Source organism: Chaetodon trifascialis (genome assembly GCF_039877785.1).
Source record: "Chaetodon trifascialis isolate fChaTrf1 chromosome 24 unlocalized genomic scaffold, fChaTrf1.hap1 SUPER_24_unloc_1, whole genome shotgun sequence".
Classification (NCBI taxonomy): Eukaryota; Metazoa; Chordata; class Actinopteri; order Chaetodontiformes; family Chaetodontidae; genus Chaetodon; species Chaetodon trifascialis.
Genome location: NW_027255838.1, coordinates 489,594 through 509,495, shown reverse-complemented (window position 1 = coordinate 509,495; position 19,902 = coordinate 489,594). Strand labels below are relative to the sequence as shown.

At 48.5% G+C, this 19,902-nt stretch overlaps 27 non-coding genes and 1 pseudogene across 27 annotated transcripts; all 28 read left to right on the top strand.

The window, feature by feature from the left end:
- Positions 1-533: 533 nt before the first annotated feature.
- LOC139328359 (5S ribosomal RNA) lies at positions 534-652 on the top strand. Its single transcript, XR_011601943.1, has one exon. It is a non-coding gene; the product is annotated as a 5S ribosomal RNA (ribosomal RNA).
- Positions 653-1,243: 591 nt separating this feature from the next.
- Positions 1,244-1,362, top strand: LOC139328122 (5S ribosomal RNA). Its single transcript, XR_011601712.1, has one exon. It is a non-coding gene; the product is annotated as a 5S ribosomal RNA (ribosomal RNA).
- Positions 1,363-1,953: 591 nt separating this feature from the next.
- Positions 1,954-2,072, top strand: LOC139328508 (5S ribosomal RNA). The gene has a single exon (XR_011602035.1). It is a non-coding gene; the product is annotated as a 5S ribosomal RNA (ribosomal RNA).
- Positions 2,073-2,663: 591 nt separating this feature from the next.
- LOC139328506 (5S ribosomal RNA) lies at positions 2,664-2,782 on the top strand. Its single transcript, XR_011602034.1, has one exon. It is a non-coding gene; the product is annotated as a 5S ribosomal RNA (ribosomal RNA).
- Positions 2,783-3,373: 591 nt separating this feature from the next.
- Positions 3,374-3,492, top strand: LOC139328505 (5S ribosomal RNA). The gene has a single exon (XR_011602033.1). It is a non-coding gene; the product is annotated as a 5S ribosomal RNA (ribosomal RNA).
- A 591-nt stretch (positions 3,493-4,083) lies between these two features.
- On the top strand, positions 4,084-4,202 carry LOC139328504 (5S ribosomal RNA). The gene has a single exon (XR_011602032.1). It is a non-coding gene; the product is annotated as a 5S ribosomal RNA (ribosomal RNA).
- Positions 4,203-4,791: 589 nt separating this feature from the next.
- On the top strand, positions 4,792-4,910 carry LOC139328358 (5S ribosomal RNA). The gene has a single exon (XR_011601942.1). It is a non-coding gene; the product is annotated as a 5S ribosomal RNA (ribosomal RNA).
- A 591-nt stretch (positions 4,911-5,501) lies between these two features.
- LOC139328502 (5S ribosomal RNA) lies at positions 5,502-5,620 on the top strand. The gene has a single exon (XR_011602030.1). It is a non-coding gene; the product is annotated as a 5S ribosomal RNA (ribosomal RNA).
- Positions 5,621-6,211: 591 nt separating this feature from the next.
- On the top strand, positions 6,212-6,330 carry LOC139328357 (5S ribosomal RNA). Its single transcript, XR_011601941.1, has one exon. It is a non-coding gene; the product is annotated as a 5S ribosomal RNA (ribosomal RNA).
- A 591-nt stretch (positions 6,331-6,921) lies between these two features.
- Positions 6,922-7,040, top strand: LOC139328356 (5S ribosomal RNA). The gene has a single exon (XR_011601940.1). It is a non-coding gene; the product is annotated as a 5S ribosomal RNA (ribosomal RNA).
- A 591-nt stretch (positions 7,041-7,631) lies between these two features.
- On the top strand, positions 7,632-7,750 carry LOC139328110 (5S ribosomal RNA). The gene has a single exon (XR_011601701.1). It is a non-coding gene; the product is annotated as a 5S ribosomal RNA (ribosomal RNA).
- Positions 7,751-8,341: 591 nt separating this feature from the next.
- LOC139328501 (5S ribosomal RNA) lies at positions 8,342-8,460 on the top strand. The gene has a single exon (XR_011602029.1). It is a non-coding gene; the product is annotated as a 5S ribosomal RNA (ribosomal RNA).
- Positions 8,461-9,051: 591 nt separating this feature from the next.
- Positions 9,052-9,170, top strand: LOC139328500 (5S ribosomal RNA). Its single transcript, XR_011602028.1, has one exon. It is a non-coding gene; the product is annotated as a 5S ribosomal RNA (ribosomal RNA).
- A 591-nt stretch (positions 9,171-9,761) lies between these two features.
- On the top strand, positions 9,762-9,880 carry LOC139328499 (5S ribosomal RNA). Its single transcript, XR_011602027.1, has one exon. It is a non-coding gene; the product is annotated as a 5S ribosomal RNA (ribosomal RNA).
- A 591-nt stretch (positions 9,881-10,471) lies between these two features.
- LOC139328498 (5S ribosomal RNA) lies at positions 10,472-10,590 on the top strand. The gene has a single exon (XR_011602026.1). It is a non-coding gene; the product is annotated as a 5S ribosomal RNA (ribosomal RNA).
- A 589-nt stretch (positions 10,591-11,179) lies between these two features.
- On the top strand, positions 11,180-11,298 carry LOC139328355 (5S ribosomal RNA). Its single transcript, XR_011601939.1, has one exon. It is a non-coding gene; the product is annotated as a 5S ribosomal RNA (ribosomal RNA).
- Positions 11,299-11,889: 591 nt separating this feature from the next.
- On the top strand, positions 11,890-12,008 carry LOC139328494 (5S ribosomal RNA). The gene has a single exon (XR_011602022.1). It is a non-coding gene; the product is annotated as a 5S ribosomal RNA (ribosomal RNA).
- A 591-nt stretch (positions 12,009-12,599) lies between these two features.
- LOC139328354 (5S ribosomal RNA) lies at positions 12,600-12,718 on the top strand. The gene has a single exon (XR_011601938.1). It is a non-coding gene; the product is annotated as a 5S ribosomal RNA (ribosomal RNA).
- Positions 12,719-13,309: 591 nt separating this feature from the next.
- Positions 13,310-13,428, top strand: LOC139328482 (5S ribosomal RNA). The gene has a single exon (XR_011602011.1). It is a non-coding gene; the product is annotated as a 5S ribosomal RNA (ribosomal RNA).
- A 591-nt stretch (positions 13,429-14,019) lies between these two features.
- On the top strand, positions 14,020-14,138 carry LOC139328471 (5S ribosomal RNA). The gene has a single exon (XR_011602001.1). It is a non-coding gene; the product is annotated as a 5S ribosomal RNA (ribosomal RNA).
- A 591-nt stretch (positions 14,139-14,729) lies between these two features.
- On the top strand, positions 14,730-14,848 carry LOC139328325 (5S ribosomal RNA). Its single transcript, XR_011601909.1, has one exon. It is a non-coding gene; the product is annotated as a 5S ribosomal RNA (ribosomal RNA).
- Positions 14,849-15,439: 591 nt separating this feature from the next.
- Positions 15,440-15,548, top strand: LOC139328422 (5S ribosomal RNA; annotated as a pseudogene).
- Positions 15,549-16,139: 591 nt separating this feature from the next.
- Positions 16,140-16,258, top strand: LOC139328460 (5S ribosomal RNA). Its single transcript, XR_011601990.1, has one exon. It is a non-coding gene; the product is annotated as a 5S ribosomal RNA (ribosomal RNA).
- Positions 16,259-16,849: 591 nt separating this feature from the next.
- LOC139328503 (5S ribosomal RNA) lies at positions 16,850-16,968 on the top strand. Its single transcript, XR_011602031.1, has one exon. It is a non-coding gene; the product is annotated as a 5S ribosomal RNA (ribosomal RNA).
- Positions 16,969-17,559: 591 nt separating this feature from the next.
- On the top strand, positions 17,560-17,678 carry LOC139328449 (5S ribosomal RNA). Its single transcript, XR_011601979.1, has one exon. It is a non-coding gene; the product is annotated as a 5S ribosomal RNA (ribosomal RNA).
- A 591-nt stretch (positions 17,679-18,269) lies between these two features.
- LOC139328436 (5S ribosomal RNA) lies at positions 18,270-18,388 on the top strand. Its single transcript, XR_011601967.1, has one exon. It is a non-coding gene; the product is annotated as a 5S ribosomal RNA (ribosomal RNA).
- Positions 18,389-18,979: 591 nt separating this feature from the next.
- On the top strand, positions 18,980-19,098 carry LOC139328425 (5S ribosomal RNA). The gene has a single exon (XR_011601957.1). It is a non-coding gene; the product is annotated as a 5S ribosomal RNA (ribosomal RNA).
- Positions 19,099-19,687: 589 nt separating this feature from the next.
- On the top strand, positions 19,688-19,806 carry LOC139328353 (5S ribosomal RNA). The gene has a single exon (XR_011601937.1). It is a non-coding gene; the product is annotated as a 5S ribosomal RNA (ribosomal RNA).
- Positions 19,807-19,902: the final 96 nt, after the last annotated feature.

The window sequence follows — 19,902 nt, the reverse complement described above, 5'->3', positions numbered from 1 at the left end:
GAGAAGAAAGTAGCACCACGGAACAGGGGGCTTGCAACACACAAGTGAAACCATGAGAGGCTGCTCCCGCAGAACAGGAGCAGAAAAGAAGCGCAGTATGTCGTCGGTAATAAGAGCTCTCTGTATCCTCCTCAAGAAGGGCAGAGGTGAATCCACGCATCCCAACAGACAATAAAACAGCATAAAAAAGGAAATCAACAACATATGTGTCTACGTGATATCATACAAAAAGACTGACAAATAATATTGCCTTGGCAAGGGTGGCTCATGCTGGTGATAACAAATTTCTCCGAAAGAAGCACGTGTAAGCTGTTGGTTAGGGGGCACATTGAACTTTGCTCCATCAGGCCCGTGTGTGCAAAGAAAAGTATATCCATTGATTGACTTGTCTCCGTTGGAAATCAGATTTGTTGGAGTGAAGAATAAAAGCGGCCTCGACATTTGGAAAGACGTGAAAGGAGCGAGCCCTCACACCCCAGAGTGTACATAGCGAGGGCACATGTATAAAAAGCTTGTGCGCATCAGCCTTTGTGGCTTACGGCCATACCAGCCTGACAACGCCCGATCTCGTCCGATCTGGGAAGCTAAGCAGGGTCGGGCCTGGTTAGTACTTGGATGGGAGACCGCCTGGGAATACCAGGTGCTGTAAGCCTTTTCTGGTGCTGTAAGCCTTTTCTTCTCGACTTCGGTGCAATGGCCGTCCACACTGAGAAGAAAGTAGCACCACGGAACAGGGGGCTTGCAACACACAAGTGAAACCATGAGAGGCTGCTCCCGCAGAACAGGAGCAGAAAAGAAGCGCAGTATGTCGTCGGTAATAAGAGCTCTCTGTATCCTCCTCAAGAAGGGCAGAGGTGAATCCACGCATCCCAACAGACAATAAAACAGCATAAAAAAGGAAATCAACAACATATGTGTCTACGTGATATCATACAAAAAGACTATGACAAATAATATTGCTTTGGCAAGGGTGGCTCATGCTGGTGATAACAAATTTCTCCGAAAGAAGCACGTGTAAGCTGTTGGTTAGGGGGCACATTGAACTTTGCTCCATCAGGCCCGTGTGTGCAAAGAAAAGTATATCCATTGATTGACTTGTCTCCGTTGGAAATCAGATTTGTTGGAGTGAAGAATAAAAGCGGCCTCGACATTTGGAAAGACGTGAAAGGAGCGAGCCCTCACACCCCAGAGTGTACATAGCGAGGGCACATGTATAAAAAGCTTGTGCGCATCAGCCTTTGTGGCTTACGGCCATACCAGCCTGACAGCGCCCGATCTCGTCCGATCTCGGAAGCTAAGCAGGGTCGGGCCTGGTTAGTACTTGGATGGGAGACCGCCTGGGAATACCAGGTGCTGTAAGCCTTTTCTGGTGCTGTAAGCCTTTTCTTCTCGACTTCGGTGCAATGGCCGTCCACACTGAGAAGAAAGTAGCACCACGGAACAGGGGGCTTGCAACACACAAGTGAAACCATGAGAGGCTGCTCCCGCAGAACAGGAGCAGAAAAGAAGCGCAGTATGTCGTCGGTAATAAGAGCTCTCTGTATCCTCCTCAAGAAGGGCAGAGGTGAATCCACGCATCCCAACAGACAATAAAACAGCATAAAAAAGGAAATCAACAACATATGTGTCTACGTGATATCATACAAAAAGACTATGACAAATAATATTGCTTTGGCAAGGGTGGCTCATGCTGGTGATAACAAATTTCTCCGAAAGAAGCACGTGTAAGCTGTTGGTTAGGGGGCACATTGAACTTTGCTCCATCAGGCCCGTGTGTGCAAAGAAAAGTATATCCATTGATTGACTTGTCTCCGTTGGAAATCAGATTTGTTGGAGTGAAGAATAAAAGCGGCCTCGACATTTGGAAAGACGTGAAAGGAGCGAGCCCTCACACCCCAGAGTGTACATAGCTAGGGCACATGTATAAAAAGCTTGTGCGCATCAGCCTTTGTGGCTTACGGCCATACCAGCCTGACAACGCCCGATCTCGTCCGATCTCGGAAGCTAAGCAGGGTCGGGCCTGGTTAGTACTTGGATGGGAGACCGCCTGGGAATACCAGGTGCTGTAAGCCTTTTCTGGTGCTGTAAGCCTTTTCTTCTCGACTTCGGTGCAATGGCCGTCCACACTGAGAAGAAAGTAGCACCACGGAACAGGGGGCTTGCAACACACAAGTGAAACCATGAGAGGCTGCTCCCGCAGAACAGGAGCAGAAAAGAAGCGCAGTATGTCGTCGGTAATAAGAGCTCTCTGTATCCTCCTCAAGAAGGGCAGAGGTGAATCCACGCATCCCAACAGACAATAAAACAGCATCAAAAAGGAAATCAACAACATATGTGTCTACGTGATATCATACAAAAAGACTATGACAAATAATATTGCCTTGGCAAGGGTGGCTCATGCTGGTGATAACAAATTTCTCCGAAAGAAGCACGTGTAAGCTGTTGGTTAGGGGGCACATTGAACTTTGCTCCATCAGGCCCGTGTGTGCAAAGAAAAGTATATCCATTGATTGACTTGTCTCCGTTGGAAATCAGATTTGTTGGAGTGAAGAATAAAAGCGGCCTCGACATTTGGAAAGACGTGAAAGGAGCGAGCCCTCACACCCCAGAGTGTACATAGCGAGGGCACATGTATAAAAAGCTTGTGCGCATCAGCCTTTGTGGCTTACGGCCATACCAGCCTGACAACGCCCGATCTCGTCCGATCTCGGAAGCTAAGCAGGGTCGGGCCTGGTTAGTACTTGGATGGGAGACCGCCTGGGAATACCAGGTGCTGTAAGCCTTTTCTGGTGCTGTAAGCCTTTTCTTCTCGACTTCGGTGCAATGGCCGTCCACACTGAGAAGAAAGTAGCACCACGGAACAGGGGGCTTGCAACACACAAGTGAAACCATGAGAGGCTGCTCCCGCAGAACAGGAGCAGAAAAGAAGCGCAGTATGTCGTCGGTAATAAGAGCTCTCTGTATCCTCCTCAAGAAGGGCAGAGGTGAATCCACGCATCCCAACAGACAATAAAACAGCATAAAAAAGGAAATCAACAACATATGTGTCTACGTGATATCATACAAAAAGACTATGACAAATAATATTGCTTTGGCAAGGGTGGCTCATGCTGGTGATAACAAATTTCTCTGAAAGAAGCACGTGTAAGCTGTTGGTTAGGGGGCACATTGAACTTTGCTCCATCAGGCCCGTGTGTGCAAAGAAAAGTATATCCATTGATTGACTTGTCTCCGTTGGAAATCAGATTTGTTGGAGTGAAGAATAAAAGCGGCCTCGACATTTGGAAAGACGTGAAAGGAGCGAGCCCTCACACCCCAGAGTGTACATAGCGAGGGCACATGTATAAAAAGCTTGTGCGCATCAGCCTTTGTGGCTTACGGCCATACCAGCCTGACAACGCCCGATCTCGTCCGATCTCGGAAGCTAAGCAGGGTCGGGCCTGGTTAGTACTTGGATGGGAGACCGCCTGGGAATACCAGGTGCTGTAAGCCTTTTCTGGTGCTGTAAGCCTTTTCTTCTCGACTTCGGTGCAATGGCCGTCCACACTGAGAAGAAAGTAGCACCACGGAACAGGGGGCTTGCAACACACAAGTGAAACCATGAGAGGCTGCTCCCGCAGAACAGGAGCAGAAAAGAAGCGCGGTATGTCGTCGGTAATAAGAGCTCTCTGTGTCCTCCTCAAGAAGGGCAGAGGTGAATCCACGCATCCCAACAGACAATAAAACAGCATAAAAAAGGAAATCAACAACATATGTGTCTACGTGATATCATACAAAAAGACTATGACAAATAATATTGCTTTGGCAAGGGTGGCTCATGCTGGTGATAACAAATTTCTCCGAAAGAAGCACGTGTAAGCTGTTGGTGAGGGGGCACATTGAACTTTGCTCCATCAGGCCCGTGTGTGCAAAGAAAAGTATATCCATTGATTGACTTGTCTCCGTTGGAAATCAGATTTGTTGGAGTGAAGAATAAAAGCGGCCTCGACATTTGGAAAGACGTGAAAGGAGCGAGCCCTCACACCCCAGAGTGTACATAGCGAGGGCACATGTATAAAAAGCTTGTGCGCATCAGCCTTTGTGGCTTACGGCCATACCAGCCTGACAACGCCCGATCTCGTCCGATCTCGGAAGCTAAGCAGGGTCGGGCCTGGTTAGTACTTGGATGGGAGACCGCCTGGGAATACCAGGTGCTGTAAGCCTTTTCTGGTGCTGTAAGCCTTTTCTTCTCGACTTCGGTGCAATGGCCGTCCACACTGAGAAGAAAGTAGCACCACGGAACAGGGGGCTTGCAACACACAAGTGAAACCATGAGAGGCTGCTCCCGCAGAACAGGAGCAGAAAAGAAGCGCAGTATGTCGTCGGTAATAAGAGCTCTCTGTATCCTCCTCAAGAAGGGCAGAGGTGAATCCACGCATCCCAACAGACAATAAAACAGCATAAAAAAGGAAATCAACAACATATGTGTCTACGTGATATCATACAAAAAGACTGACAAATAATATTGCCTTGGCAAGGGTGGCTCATGCTGGTGATAACAAATTTCTCCGAAAGAAGCACGTGTAAGCTGTTGGTTAGGGGGCACATTGAACTTTGCTCCATCAGGCCCGTGTGTGCAAAGAAAAGCATATCCATTGATTGACTTGTCTCCGTTGGAAATCAGATTTGTTGGAGTGAAGAATAAAAGCGGCCTCGACATTTGGAAAGACGTGAAAGGAGCGAGCCCTCACACCCCAGAGTGTACATAGCGAGGGCACATGTATAAAAAGCTTGTGCGCATCAGCCTTTGTGGCTTACGGCCATACCAGCCTGACAACGCCCGATCTCGTCCGATCTGGGAAGCTAAGCAGGGTCGGGCCTGGTTAGTACTTGGATGGGAGACCGCCTGGGAATACCAGGTGCTGTAAGCCTTTTCTGGTGCTGTAAGCCTTTTCTTCTCGACTTCGGTGCAATGGCCGTCCACACTGAGAAGAAAGTAGCACCACGGAACAGGGGGCTTGCAACACACAAGTGAAACCATGAGAGGCTGCTCCCGCAGAACAGGAGCAGAAAAGAAGCGCAGTATGTCGTCGGTAATAAGAGCTCTCTGTATCCTCCTCAAGAAGGGCAGAGGTGAATCCACGCATCCCAACAGACAATAAAACAGCATAAAAAAGGAAATCAACAACATATGTGTCTACGTGATATCATACAAAAAGACTATGACAAATAATATTGCTTTGGCAAGGGTGGCTCATGCTGGTGATAACAAATTTCTCCGAAAGAAGCACGTGTAAGCTGTTGGTTAGGGGGCACATTGAACTTTGCTCCATCAGGCCCGTGTGTGCAAAGAAAAGTATATCCATTGATTGACTTGTCTCCGTTGGAAATCAGATTTGTTGGAGTGAAGAATAAAAGCGGCCTCGACATTTGGAAAGACGTGAAAGGAGCGAGCCCTCACACCCCAGAGTGTACATAGCGAGGGCACATGTATAAAAAGCTTGTGCGCATCAGCCTTTGTGGCTTACGGCCATACCAGCCTGACAACGCCCGATCTCGTCCGATCTCGGAAGCTAAGCAGGGTCGGGCCTGGTTAGTACTTGGATGGGAGACCGCCTGGGAATACCAGGTGCTGTAAGCCTTTTCTGGTGCTGTAAGCCTTTTCTTCTCGACTTCGGTGCAATGGCCGTCCACACTGAGAAGAAAGTAGCACCACGGAACAGGGGGCTTGCAACACACAAGTGAAACCATGAGAGGCTGCTCCCGCAGAACAGGAGCAGAAAAGAAGCGCAGTATGTCGTCGGTAATAAGAGCTCTCTGTATCCTCCTCAAGAAGGGCAGAGGTGAATCCACGCATCCCAACAGACAATAAAACAGCATAAAAAAGGAAATCAACAACATATGTGTCTACGTGATATCATACAAAAAGACTATGACAAATAATATTGCCTTGGCAAGGGTGGCTCATGCTGGTGATAACAAATTTCTCCGAAAGAAGCACGTGTAAGCTGTTGGTTAGGGGGCACATTGAACTTTGCTCCATCAGGCCCGTGTGTGCAAAGAAAAGTATATCCATTGATTGACTTGTCTCCGTTGGAAATCAGATTTGTTGGAGTGAAGAATAAAAGCGGCCTCGACATTTGGAAAGACGTGAAAGGAGCGAGCCCTCACACCCCAGAGTGTACATAGCGAGGGCACATGTATAAAAAGCTTGTGCGCATCAGCCTTTGTGGCTTACGGCCATACCAGCCTGACAACGCCCGATCTCGTCCGATCTGGGAAGCTAAGCAGGGTCGGGCCTGGTTAGTACTTGGATGGGAGACCGCCTGGGAATACCAGGTGCTGTAAGCCTTTTCTGGTGCTGTAAGCCTTTTCTTCTCGACTTCGGTGCAATGGCCGTCCACACTGAGAAGAAAGTAGCACCACGGAACAGGGGGCTTGCAACACACAAGTGAAACCATGAGAGGCTGCTCCCGCAGAACAGGAGCAGAAAAGAAGCGCAGTATGTCGTCGGTAATAAGAGCTCTCTGTATCCTCCTCAAGAAGGGCAGAGGTGAATCCACGCATCCCAACAGACAATAAAACAGCATAAAAAAGGAAATCAACAACATATGTGTCTACGTGATATCATACAAAAAGACTATGACAAATAATATTGCTTTGGCAAGGGTGGCTCATGCTGGTGATAACAAATTTCTCCGAAAGAAGCACGTGTAAGCTGTTGGTTAGGGGGCACATTGAACTTTGCTCCATCAGGCCCGTGTGTGCAAAGAAAAGTATATCCATTGATTGACTTGTCTCCGTTGGAAATCAGATTTGTTGGAGTGAAGAATAAAAGCGGCCTCGACATTTGGAAAGACGTGAAAGGAGCGAGCCCTCACACCCCAGAGTGTACATAGCGAGGGCACATGTATAAAAAGCTTGTGCGCATCAGCCTTTGTGGCTTACGGCCATACCAGCCTGACAACGCCCGATCTCGTCCGATCTGGGAAGCTAAGCAGGGTCGGGCCTGGTTAGTACTTGGATGGGAGACCGCCTGGGAATACCAGGTGCTGTAAGCCTTTTCTGGTGCTGTAAGCCTTTTCTTCTCGACTTCGGTGCAATGGCCGTCCACACTGAGAAGAAAGTAGCACCACGGAACAGGGGGCTTGCAACACACAAGTGAAACCATGAGAGGCTGCTCCCGCAGAACAGGAGCAGAAAAGAAGCGCAGTATGTCGTCGGTAATAAGAGCTCTCTGTATCCTCCTCAAGAAGGGCAGAGGTGAATCCACGCATCCCAACAGACAATAAAACAGCATAAAAAAGGAAATCAACAACATATGTGTCTACGTGATATCATACAAAAAGACTATGACAAATAATATTGCTTTGGCAAGGGTGGCTCATGCTGGTGATAACAAATTTCTCCGAAAGAAGCACGTGTAAGCTGTTGGTTAGGGGGCACATTGAACTTTGCTCCATCAGGCCCGTGTGTGCAAAGAAAAGTATATCCATTGATTGACTTGTCTCCGTTGGAAATCAGATTTGTTGGAGTGAAGAATAAAAGCGGCCTCGACATTTGGAAAGACGTGAAAGGAGCGAGCCCTCACACCCCAGAGTGTACATAGCGAGGGCACATGTATAAAAAGCTTGTGCGCATCAGCCTTTGTGGCTTACGGCCATACCAGCCTGACAGCGCCCGATCTCGTCCGATCTCGGAAGCTAAGCAGGGTCGGGCCTGGTTAGTACTTGGATGGGAGACCGCCTGGGAATACCAGGTGCTGTAAGCCTTTTCTGGTGCTGTAAGCCTTTTCTTCTCGACTTCGGTGCAATGGCCGTCCACACTGAGAAGAAAGTAGCACCACGGAACAGGGGGCTTGCAACACACAAGTGAAACCATGAGAGGCTGCTCCCGCAGAACAGGAGCAGAAAAGAAGCGCAGTATGTCGTCGGTAATAAGAGCTCTCTGTATCCTCCTCAAGAAGGGCAGAGGTGAATCCACGCATCCCAACAGACAATAAAACAGCATAAAAAAGGAAATCAACAACATATGTGTCTACGTGATATCATACAAAAAGACTATGACAAATAATATTGCTTTGGCAAGGGTGGCTCATGCTGGTGATAACAAATTTCTCCGAAAGAAGCACGTGTAAGCTGTTGGTTAGGGGGCACATTGAACTTTGCTCCATCAGGCCCGTGTGTGCAAAGAAAAGTATATCCATTGATTGACTTGTCTCCGTTGGAAATCAGATTTGTTGGAGTGAAGAATAAAAGCGGCCTCGACATTTGGAAAGACGTGAAAGGAGCGAGCCCTCACACCCCAGAGTGTACATAGCTAGGGCACATGTATAAAAAGCTTGTGCGCATCAGCCTTTGTGGCTTACGGCCATACCAGCCTGACAACGCCCGATCTCGTCCGATCTCGGAAGCTAAGCAGGGTCGGGCCTGGTTAGTACTTGGATGGGAGACCGCCTGGGAATACCAGGTGCTGTAAGCCTTTTCTGGTGCTGTAAGCCTTTTCTTCTCGACTTCGGTGCAATGGCCGTCCACACTGAGAAGAAAGTAGCACCACGGAACAGGGGGCTTGCAACACACAAGTGAAACCATGAGAGGCTGCTCCCGCAGAACAGGAGCAGAAAAGAAGCGCAGTATGTCGTCGGTAATAAGAGCTCTCTGTATCCTCCTCAAGAAGGGCAGAGGTGAATCCACGCATCCCAACAGACAATAAAACAGCATCAAAAAGGAAATCAACAACATATGTGTCTACGTGATATCATACAAAAAGACTATGACAAATAATATTGCCTTGGCAAGGGTGGCTCATGCTGGTGATAACAAATTTCTCCGAAAGAAGCACGTGTAAGCTGTTGGTTAGGGGGCACATTGAACTTTGCTCCATCAGGCCCGTGTGTGCAAAGAAAAGTATATCCATTGATTGACTTGTCTCCGTTGGAAATCAGATTTGTTGGAGTGAAGAATAAAAGCGGCCTCGACATTTGGAAAGACGTGAAAGGAGCGAGCCCTCACACCCCAGAGTGTACATAGCGAGGGCACATGTATAAAAAGCTTGTGCGCATCAGCCTTTGTGGCTTACGGCCATACCAGCCTGACAACGCCCGATCTCGTCCGATCTCGGAAGCTAAGCAGGGTCGGGCCTGGTTAGTACTTGGATGGGAGACCGCCTGGGAATACCAGGTGCTGTAAGCCTTTTCTGGTGCTGTAAGCCTTTTCTTCTCGACTTCGGTGCAATGGCCGTCCACACTGAGAAGAAAGTAGCACCACGGAACAGGGGGCTTGCAACACACAAGTGAAACCATGAGAGGCTGCTCCCGCAGAACAGGAGCAGAAAAGAAGCGCAGTATGTCGTCGGTAATAAGAGCTCTCTGTATCCTCCTCAAGAAGGGCAGAGGTGAATCCACGCATCCCAACAGACAATAAAACAGCATAAAAAAGGAAATCAACAACATATGTGTCTACGTGATATCATACAAAAAGACTATGACAAATAATATTGCTTTGGCAAGGGTGGCTCATGCTGGTGATAACAAATTTCTCTGAAAGAAGCACGTGTAAGCTGTTGGTTAGGGGGCACATTGAACTTTGCTCCATCAGGCCCGTGTGTGCAAAGAAAAGTATATCCATTGATTGACTTGTCTCCGTTGGAAATCAGATTTGTTGGAGTGAAGAATAAAAGCGGCCTCGACATTTGGAAAGACGTGAAAGGAGCGAGCCCTCACACCCCAGAGTGTACATAGCGAGGGCACATGTATAAAAAGCTTGTGCGCATCAGCCTTTGTGGCTTACGGCCATACCAGCCTGACAACGCCCGATCTCGTCCGATCTCGGAAGCTAAGCAGGGTCGGGCCTGGTTAGTACTTGGATGGGAGACCGCCTGGGAATACCAGGTGCTGTAAGCCTTTTCTGGTGCTGTAAGCCTTTTCTTCTCGACTTCGGTGCAATGGCCGTCCACACTGAGAAGAAAGTAGCACCACGGAACAGGGGGCTTGCAACACACAAGTGAAACCATGAGAGGCTGCTCCCGCAGAACAGGAGCAGAAAAGAAGCGCGGTATGTCGTCGGTAATAAGAGCTCTCTGTGTCCTCCTCAAGAAGGGCAGAGGTGAATCCACGCATCCCAACAGACAATAAAACAGCATAAAAAAGGAAATCAACAACATATGTGTCTACGTGATATCATACAAAAAGACTATGACAAATAATATTGCTTTGGCAAGGGTGGCTCATGCTGGTGATAACAAATTTCTCCGAAAGAAGCACGTGTAAGCTGTTGGTGAGGGGGCACATTGAACTTTGCTCCATCAGGCCCGTGTGTGCAAAGAAAAGTATATCCATTGATTGACTTGTCTCCGTTGGAAATCAGATTTGTTGGAGTGAAGAATAAAAGCGGCCTCGACATTTGGAAAGACGTGAAAGGAGCGAGCCCTCACACCCCAGAGTGTACATAGCGAGGGCACATGTATAAAAAGCTTGTGCGCATCAGCCTTTGTGGCTTACGGCCATACCAGCCTGACAACGCCCGATCTCGTCCGATCTCGGAAGCTAAGCAGGGTCGGGCCTGGTTAGTACTTGGATGGGAGACCGCCTGGGAATACCAGGTGCTGTAAGCCTTTTCTGGTGCTGTAAGCCTTTTCTTCTCGACTTCGGTGCAATGGCCGTCCACACTGAGAAGAAAGTAGCACCACGGAACAGGGGGCTTGCAACACACAAGTGAAACCATGAGAGGCTGCTCCCGCAGAACAGGAGCAGAAAAGAAGCGCAGTATGTCGTCGGTAATAAGAGCTCTCTGTATCCTCCTCAAGAAGGGCAGAGGTGAATCCACGCATCCCAACAGACAATAAAACAGCATAAAAAAGGAAATCAACAACATATGTGTCTACGTGATATCATACAAAAAGACTGACAAATAATATTGCCTTGGCAAGGGTGGCTCATGCTGGTGATAACAAATTTCTCCGAAAGAAGCACGTGTAAGCTGTTGGTTAGGGGGCACATTGAACTTTGCTCCATCAGGCCCGTGTGTGCAAAGAAAAGCATATCCATTGATTGACTTGTCTCCGTTGGAAATCAGATTTGTTGGAGTGAAGAATAAAAGCGGCCTCGACATTTGGAAAGACGTGAAAGGAGCGAGCCCTCACACCCCAGAGTGTACATAGCGAGGGCACATGTATAAAAAGCTTGTGCGCATCAGCCTTTGTGGCTTACGGCCATACCAGCCTGACAACGCCCGATCTCGTCCGATCTGGGAAGCTAAGCAGGGTCGGGCCTGGTTAGTACTTGGATGGGAGACCGCCTGGGAATACCAGGTGCTGTAAGCCTTTTCTGGTGCTGTAAGCCTTTTCTTCTCGACTTCGGTGCAATGGCCGTCCACACTGAGAAGAAAGTAGCACCACGGAACAGGGGGCTTGCAACACACAAGTGAAACCATGAGAGGCTGCTCCCGCAGAACAGGAGCAGAAAAGAAGCGCAGTATGTCGTCGGTAATAAGAGCTCTCTGTATCCTCCTCAAGAAGGGCAGAGGTGAATCCACGCATCCCAACAGACAATAAAACAGCATAAAAAAGGAAATCAACAACATATGTGTCTACGTGATATCATACAAAAAGACTATGACAAATAATATTGCTTTGGCAAGGGTGGCTCATGCTGGTGATAACAAATTTCTCCGAAAGAAGCACGTGTAAGCTGTTGGTTAGGGGGCACATTGAACTTTGCTCCATCAGGCCCGTGTGTGCAAAGAAAAGTATATCCATTGATTGACTTGTCTCCGTTGGAAATCAGATTTGTTGGAGTGAAGAATAAAAGCGGCCTCGACATTTGGAAAGACGTGAAAGGAGCGAGCCCTCACACCCCAGAGTGTACATAGCGAGGGCACATGTATAAAAAGCTTGTGCGCATCAGCCTTTGTGGCTTACGGCCATACCAGCCTGACAACGCCCGATCTCGTCCGATCTCGGAAGCTAAGCAGGGTCGGGCCTGGTTAGTACTTGGATGGGAGACCGCCTGGGAATACCAGGTGCTGTAAGCCTTTTCTGGTGCTGTAAGCCTTTTCTTCTCGACTTCGGTGCAATGGCCGTCCACACTGAGAAGAAAGTAGCACCACGGAACAGGGGGCTTGCAACACACAAGTGAAACCATGAGAGGCTGCTCCCGCAGAACAGGAGCAGAAAAGAAGCGCAGTATGTCGTCGGTAATAAGAGCTCTCTGTATCCTCCTCAAGAAGGGCAGAGGTGAATCCACGCATCCCAACAGACAATAAAACAGCATAAAAAAGGAAATCAACAACATATGTGTCTACGTGATATCATACAAAAAGACTATGACAAATAATATTGCCTTGGCAAGGGTGGCTCATGCTGGTGATAACAAATTTCTCCGAAAGAAGCACGTGTAAGCTGTTGGTTAGGGGGCACATTGAACTTTGCTCCATCAGGCCCGTGTGTGCAAAGAAAAGTATATCCATTGATTGACTTGTCTCCGTTGGAAATCAGATTTGTTGGAGTGAAGAATAAAAGCGGCCTCGACATTTGGAAAGACGTGAAAGGAGCGAGCCCTCACACCCCAGAGTGTACATAGCGAGGGCACATGTATAAAAAGCTTGTGCGCATCAGCCTTTGTGGCTTACGGCCATACCAGCCTGACAACGCCCGATCTCGTCCGATCTGGGAAGCTAAGCAGGGTCGGGCCTGGTTAGTACTTGGATGGGAGACCGCCTGGGAATACCAGGTGCTGTAAGCCTTTTCTGGTGCTGTAAGCCTTTTCTTCTCGACTTCGGTGCAATGGCCGTCCACACTGAGAAGAAAGTAGCACCACGGAACAGGGGGCTTGCAACACACAAGTGAAACCATGAGAGGCTGCTCCCGCAGAACAGGAGCAGAAAAGAAGCGCAGTATGTCGTCGGTAATAAGAGCTCTCTGTATCCTCCTCAAGAAGGGCAGAGGTGAATCCACGCATCCCAACAGACAATAAAACAGCATAAAAAAGGAAATCAACAACATATGTGTCTACGTGATATCATACAAAAAGACTATGACAAATAATATTGCTTTGGCAAGGGTGGCTCATGCTGGTGATAACAAATTTCTCCGAAAGAAGCACGTGTAAGCTGTTGGTTAGGGGGCACATTGAACTTTGCTCCATCAGGCCCGTGTGTGCAAAGAAAAGTATATCCATTGATTGACTTGTCTCCGTTGGAAATCAGATTTGTTGGAGTGAAGAATAAAAGCGGCCTCGACATTTGGAAAGACGTGAAAGGAGCGAGCCCTCACACCCCAGAGTGTACATAGCGAGGGCACATGTATAAAAAGCTTGTGCGCATCAGCCTTTGTGGCTTACGGCCATACCAGCCTGACAACGCCCGATCTCGTCCGATCTCGGAAGCTAAGCAGGGTCGGGCCTGGTTAGTACTTGGATGGGAGACCGCCTGGGAATACCAGGTGCTGTAAGCCTTTTCTGGTGCTGTAAGCCTTTTCTTCTCGACTTCGGTGCAATGGCCGTCCACACTGAGAAGAAAGTAGCACCACGGAACAGGGGGCTTGCAACACACAAGTGAAACCATGAGAGGCTGCTCCCGCAGAACAGGAGCAGAAAAGAAGCGCAGTATGTCGTCGGTAATAAGAGCTCTCTGTATCCTCCTCAAGAAGGGCAGAGGTGAATCCACGCATCCCAACAGACAATAAAACAGCATAAAAAAGGAAATCAACAACATATGTGTCTACGTGATATCATACAAAAAGACTATGACAAATAATATTGCCTTGGCAAGGGTGGCTCATGCTGGTGATAACAAAGTTCTCCGAAAGAAGTACGTGTAAGCTGTTGGTTAGGGGGCACATTGAACTTTGCTCCATCAGGCCCGTGTGTGCAAAGAAAAGTATATCCATTGATTGACTTGTCTCCGTTGGAAATCAGATTTGTTGGAGTGAAGAATAAAAGCGGCCTCGACATTTGGAAAGACGTGAAAGGAGCGAGCCCTCACACCCCAGAGTGTACATAGCGAGGGCACATGTATAAAAAGCTTGTGCGCATCAGCCTTTGTGGCTTACGGCCATACCAGCCTGACAACGCCCGATCTCGTCCGATCTCGGAAGCTAAGCAGGGTCGGGCCTGGTTAGTACTTGGATGGGAGACCGCCTGGGAATACCAGGTGCTGTAAGCCTTTTCTGGTGCTGTAAGCCTTTTCTTCTCGACTTCGGTGCAATGGCCGTCCACACTGAGAAGAAAGTAGCACCACGGAACAGGGGGCTTGCAACACACAAGTGAAACCATGAGAGGCTGCTCCCGCAGAACAGGAGCAGAAAAGAAGCGCGGTATGTCGTCGGTAATAAGAGCTCTCTGTGTCCTCCTCAAGAAGGGCAGAGGTGAATCCACGCATCCCAACAGACAATAAAACAGCATAAAAAAGGAAATCAACAACATACGTGTCTACGTGATATCATACAAAAAGACTATGACAAATAATATTGCCTTGGCAAGGGTGGCTCATGCTGGTGATAACAAATTTCTCCGAAAGAAGCACGTGTAAGCTGTTGGTGAGGGGGCACATTGAACTTTGCTCCATCAGGCCCGTGTGTGCAAAGAAAAGTATATCCATTGATTGACTTGTCTCCGTTGGAAATCAGATTTGTTGGAGTGAAGAATAAAAGCGGCCTCGACATTTGGAAAGACGTGAAAGGAGCGAGCCCTCACACCCCAGACTGTACATAGCGAGGGCACATGTATAAAAAGCTTGTGCGCATCAGCCTTTGTGGCTTACGGCCATACCAGCCTGACAACGCCCGATCTTGTCCGATCTCGGAAGCTAAGCAGGGTCGGGCCTGGTTAGTACTTGGATGGGAGACCGCCTGGGAATACCAGGTGCTGTAAGCCTTTTCTGGTGCTGTAAGCCTTTTCTTCTCGACTTCGGTGCAATGGCCGTCCACACTGAGAAGAAAGTAGCACCACGGAACAGGGGGCTTGCAACACACAAGTGAAACCATGAGAGGCTGCTCCCGCAGAACAGGAGCAGAAAAGAAGCGCAGTATGTCGTCGGTAATAAGAGCTCTCTGTATCCTCCTCAAGAAGGGCAGAGGTGAATCCACGCATCCCAACAGACAATAAAACAGCATAAAAAAGGAAATCAACAACATATGTGTCTACGTGATATCATACAAAAAGACTATGACAAATAATATTGCCTTGGCAAGGGTGGCTCATGCTGGTGATAACAAATTTCTCCGAAAGAAGCACGTGTAAGCTGTTGGTTAGGGGGCACATTGAACTTTGCTCCATCAGGCCCGTGTGTGCAAAGAAAAGTATATCCATTGATTGACTTGTCTCCGTTGGAAATCAGATTTGTTGGAGTGAAGAATAAAAGCGGCCTCGACATTTGGAAAGACGTGAAAGGAGCGAGCCCTCACACCCCAGAGTGTACATAGCGAGGGCACATGTATAAAAAGCTTGTGCGCATCAGCCTTTGTGGCTTACGGCCATACCAGCCTGACAACGCCCGATCTGGGAAGCTAAGCAGGGTCGGGCCTGGTTAGTACTTGGATGGGAGACCGCCTGGGAATACCAGGTGCTGTAAGCCTTTTCTGGTGCTGTAAGCCTTTTCTTCTCGACTTCGGTGCAATGGCCGTCCACACTGAGAAGAAAGTAGCACCACGGAACAGGGGGCTTGCAACACACAAGTGAAACCATGAGAGGCTGCTCCCGCAGAACAGGAGCAGAAAAGAAGCGCAGTATGTCGTCGGTAATAAGAGCTCTCTGTATCCTCCTCAAGAAGGGCAGAGGTGAATCCACGCATCCCAACAGACAATAAAACAGCATAAAAAAGGAAATCAACAACATATGTGTCTACGTGATATCATACAAAAAGACTATGACAAATAATATTGCTTTGGCAAGGGTGGCTCATGCTGGTGATAACAAATTTCTCCGAAAGAAGCACGTGTAAGCTGTTGGTTAGGGGGCACATTGAACTTTGCTCCATCAGGCCCGTGTGTGCAAAGAAAAGTATATCCATTGATTGACTTGTCTCCGTTGGAAATCAGATTTGTTGGAGTGAAGAATAAAAGCGGCCTCGACATTTGGAAAGACGTGAAAGGAGCGAGCCCTCACACCCCAGAGTGTACATAGCGAGGGCACATGTATAAAAAGCTTGTGCGCATCAGCCTTTGTGGCTTACGGCCATACCAGCCTGACAACGCCCGATCTCGTCCGATCTCGGAAGCTAAGCAGGGTCGGGCCTGGTTAGTACTTGGATGGGAGACCGCCTGGGAATACCAGGTGCTGTAAGCCTTTTCTGGTGCTGTAAGCCTTTTCTTCTCGACTTCGGTGCAATGGCCGTCCACACTGAGAAGAAAGTAGCACCACGGAACAGGGGGCTTGCAACACACAAGTGAAACCATGAGAGGCTGCTCCCGCAGAACAGGAGCAGAAAAGAAGCGCAGTATGTCGTCGGTAATAAGAGCTCTCTGTATCCTCCTCAAGAAGGGCAGAGGTGAATCCACGCATCCCAACAGACAATAAAACAGCATAAAAAAGGAAATCAACAACATATGTGTCTACGTGATATCATACAAAAAGACTATGACAAATAATATTGCCTTGGCAAGGGTGGCTCATGCTGGTGATAACAAATTTCTCCGAAAGAAGCACGTGTAAGCTGTTGGTTAGGGGGCACATTAAACTTTGCTCCATCAGGCCCGTGTGTGCAAAGAAAAGTATATCCATTGATTGACTTGTCTCCGTTGGAAATCAGATTTGTTGGAGTGAAGAATAAAAGCGGCCTCGACATTTGGAAAGACGTGAAAGGAGCGAGCCCTCACACCCCAGAGTGTACATAGCGAGGGCACATGTATAAAAAGCTTGTGCGCATCAGCCTTTGTGGCTTACGGCCATACCAGCCTGACAGCGCCCGATCTCGTCCGATCTCGGAAGCTAAGCAGGGTCGGGCCTGGTTAGTACTTGGATGGGAGACCGCCTGGGAATACCAGGTGCTGTAAGCCTTTTCTGGTGCTGTAAGCCTTTTCTTCTCGACTTCGGTGCAATGGCCGTCCACACTGAGAAGAAAGTAGCACCACGGAACAGGGGGCTTGCAACACACAAGTGAAACCATGAGAGGCTGCTCCCGCAGAACAGGAGCAGAAAAGAAGCGCAGTATGTCGTCGGTAATAAGAGCTCTCTGTATCCTCCTCAAGAAGGGCAGAGGTGAATCCACGCATCCCAACAGACAATAAAACAGCATAAAAAAGGAAATCAACAACATATGTGTCTACGTGATATCATACAAAAAGACTATGACAAATAATATTGCTTTGGCAAGGGTGGCTCATGCTGGTGATAACAAATTTCTCCGAAAGAAGCACGTGTAAGCTGTTGGTTAGGGGGCACATTGAACTTTGCTCCATCAGGCCCGTGTGTGCAAAGAAAAGTATATCCATTGATTGACTTGTCTCCGTTGGAAATCAGATTTGTTGGAGTGAAGAATAAAAGCGGCCTCGACATTTGGAAAGACGTGAAAGGAGCGAGCCCTCACACCCCAGAGTGTACATAGCTAGGGCACATGTATAAAAAGCTTGTGCGCATCAGCCTTTGTGGCTTACGGCCATACCAGCCTGACAACGCCCGATCTCGTCCGATCTCGGAAGCTAAGCAGGGTCGGGCCTGGTTAGTACTTGGATGGGAGACCGCCTGGGAATACCAGGTGCTGTAAGCCTTTTCTGGTGCTGTAAGCCTTTTCTTCTCGACTTCGGTGCAATGGCCGTCCACACTGAGAAGAAAGTAGCACCACGGAACAGGGGGCTTGCAACACACAAGTGAAACCATGAGAGGCTGCTCCCGCAGAACAGGAGCAGAAAAGAAGCGCAGTATGTCGTCGGTAATAAGAGCTCTCTGTATCCTCCTCAAGAAGGGCAGAGGTGAATCCACGCATCCCAACAGACAATAAAACAGCATCAAAAAGGAAATCAACAACATATGTGTCTACGTGATATCATACAAAAAGACTATGACAAATAATATTGCCTTGGCAAGGGTGGCTCATGCTGGTGATAACAAATTTCTCCGAAAGAAGCACGTGTAAGCTGTTGGTTAGGGGGCACATTGAACTTTGCTCCATCAGGCCCGTGTGTGCAAAGAAAAGTATATCCATTGATTGACTTGTCTCCGTTGGAAATCAGATTTGTTGGAGTGAAGAATAAAAGCGGCCTCGACATTTGGAAAGACGTGAAAGGAGCGAGCCCTCACACCCCAGAGTGTACATAGCGAGGGCACATGTATAAAAAGCTTGTGCGCATCAGCCTTTGTGGCTTACGGCCATACCAGCCTGACAACGCCCGATCTCGTCCGATCTCGGAAGCTAAGCAGGGTCGGGCCTGGTTAGTACTTGGATGGGAGACCGCCTGGGAATACCAGGTGCTGTAAGCCTTTTCTGGTGCTGTAAGCCTTTTCTTCTCGACTTCGGTGCAATGGCCGTCCACACTGAGAAGAAAGTAGCACCACGGAACAGGGGGCTTGCAACACACAAGTGAAACCATGAGAGGCTGCTCCCGCAGAACAGGAGCAGAAAAGAAGCGCAGTATGTCGTCGGTAATAAGAGCTCTCTGTATCCTCCTCAAGAAGGGCAGAGGTGAATCCACGCATCCCAACAGACAATAAAACAGCATAAAAAAGGAAATCAACAACATATGTGTCTACGTGATATCATACAAAAAGACTATGACAAATAATATTGCTTTGGCAAGGGTGGCTCATGCTGGTGATAACAAATTTCTCTGAAAGAAGCACGTGTAAGCTGTTGGTGAGGGGGCACATTGAACTTTGCTCCATCAGGCCCGTGTGTGCAAAGAAAAGTATATCCATTGATTGACTTGTCTCCGTTGGAAATCAGATTTGTTGGAGTGAAGAATAAAAGCGGCCTCGACATTTGGAAAGACGTGAAAGGAGCGAGCCCTCACACCCCAGAGTGTACATAGCGAGGGCACATGTATAAAAAGCTTGTGCGCATCAGCCTTTGTGGCTTACGGCCATACCAGCCTGACAACGCCCGATCTCGTCCGATCTCGGAAGCTAAGCAGGGTCGGGCCTGGTTAGTACTTGGATGGGAGACCGCCTGGGAATACCAGGTGCTGTAAGCCTTTTCTGGTGCTGTAAGCCTTTTCTTCTCGACTTCGGTGCAATGGCCGTCCACACTGAGAAGAAAGTAGCACCACGGAACAGGGGGCTTGCAACACACAAGTGAAACCATGAGAGGCTGCTCCCGCAGAACAGGAGCAGAAAAGAAGCGCAGTATGTCGTCGGTAATAAGAGCTCTCTGTATCCTCCTCAAGAAGGGCAGAGGTGAATCCACGCATCCCAACAGACAATAAAACAGCATAAAAAAGGAAATCAACAACATATGTGTCTACGTGATATCATACAAAAAGACTGACAAATAATATTGCCTTGGCAAGGGTGGCTCATGCTGGTGATAACAAATTTCTCCGAAAGAAGCACGTGTAAGCTGTTGGTTAGGGGGCACATTGAACTTTGCTCCATCAGGCCCGTGTGTGCAAAGAAAAGTATATCCATTGATTGACTTGTCTCCGTTGGAAATCAGATTTGTTGGAGTGAAGAATAAAAGCGGCCTCGACATTTGGAAAGACGTGAAAGGAGCGAGCCCTCACACCCCAGAGTGTACATAGCGAGGGCACATGTATAAAAAGCTTGTGCGCATCAGCCTTTGTGGCTTACGGCCATACCAGCCTGACAACGCCCGATCTCGTCCGATCTGGGAAGCTAAGCAGGGTCGGGCCTGGTTAGTACTTGGATGGGAGACCGCCTGGGAATACCAGGTGCTGTAAGCCTTTTCTGGTGCTGTAAGCCTTTTCTTCTCGACTTCGGTGCAATGGCCGTCCACACTGAGAAGAAAGTAGCACCACGGAACAGGGGGCTTGCAACAC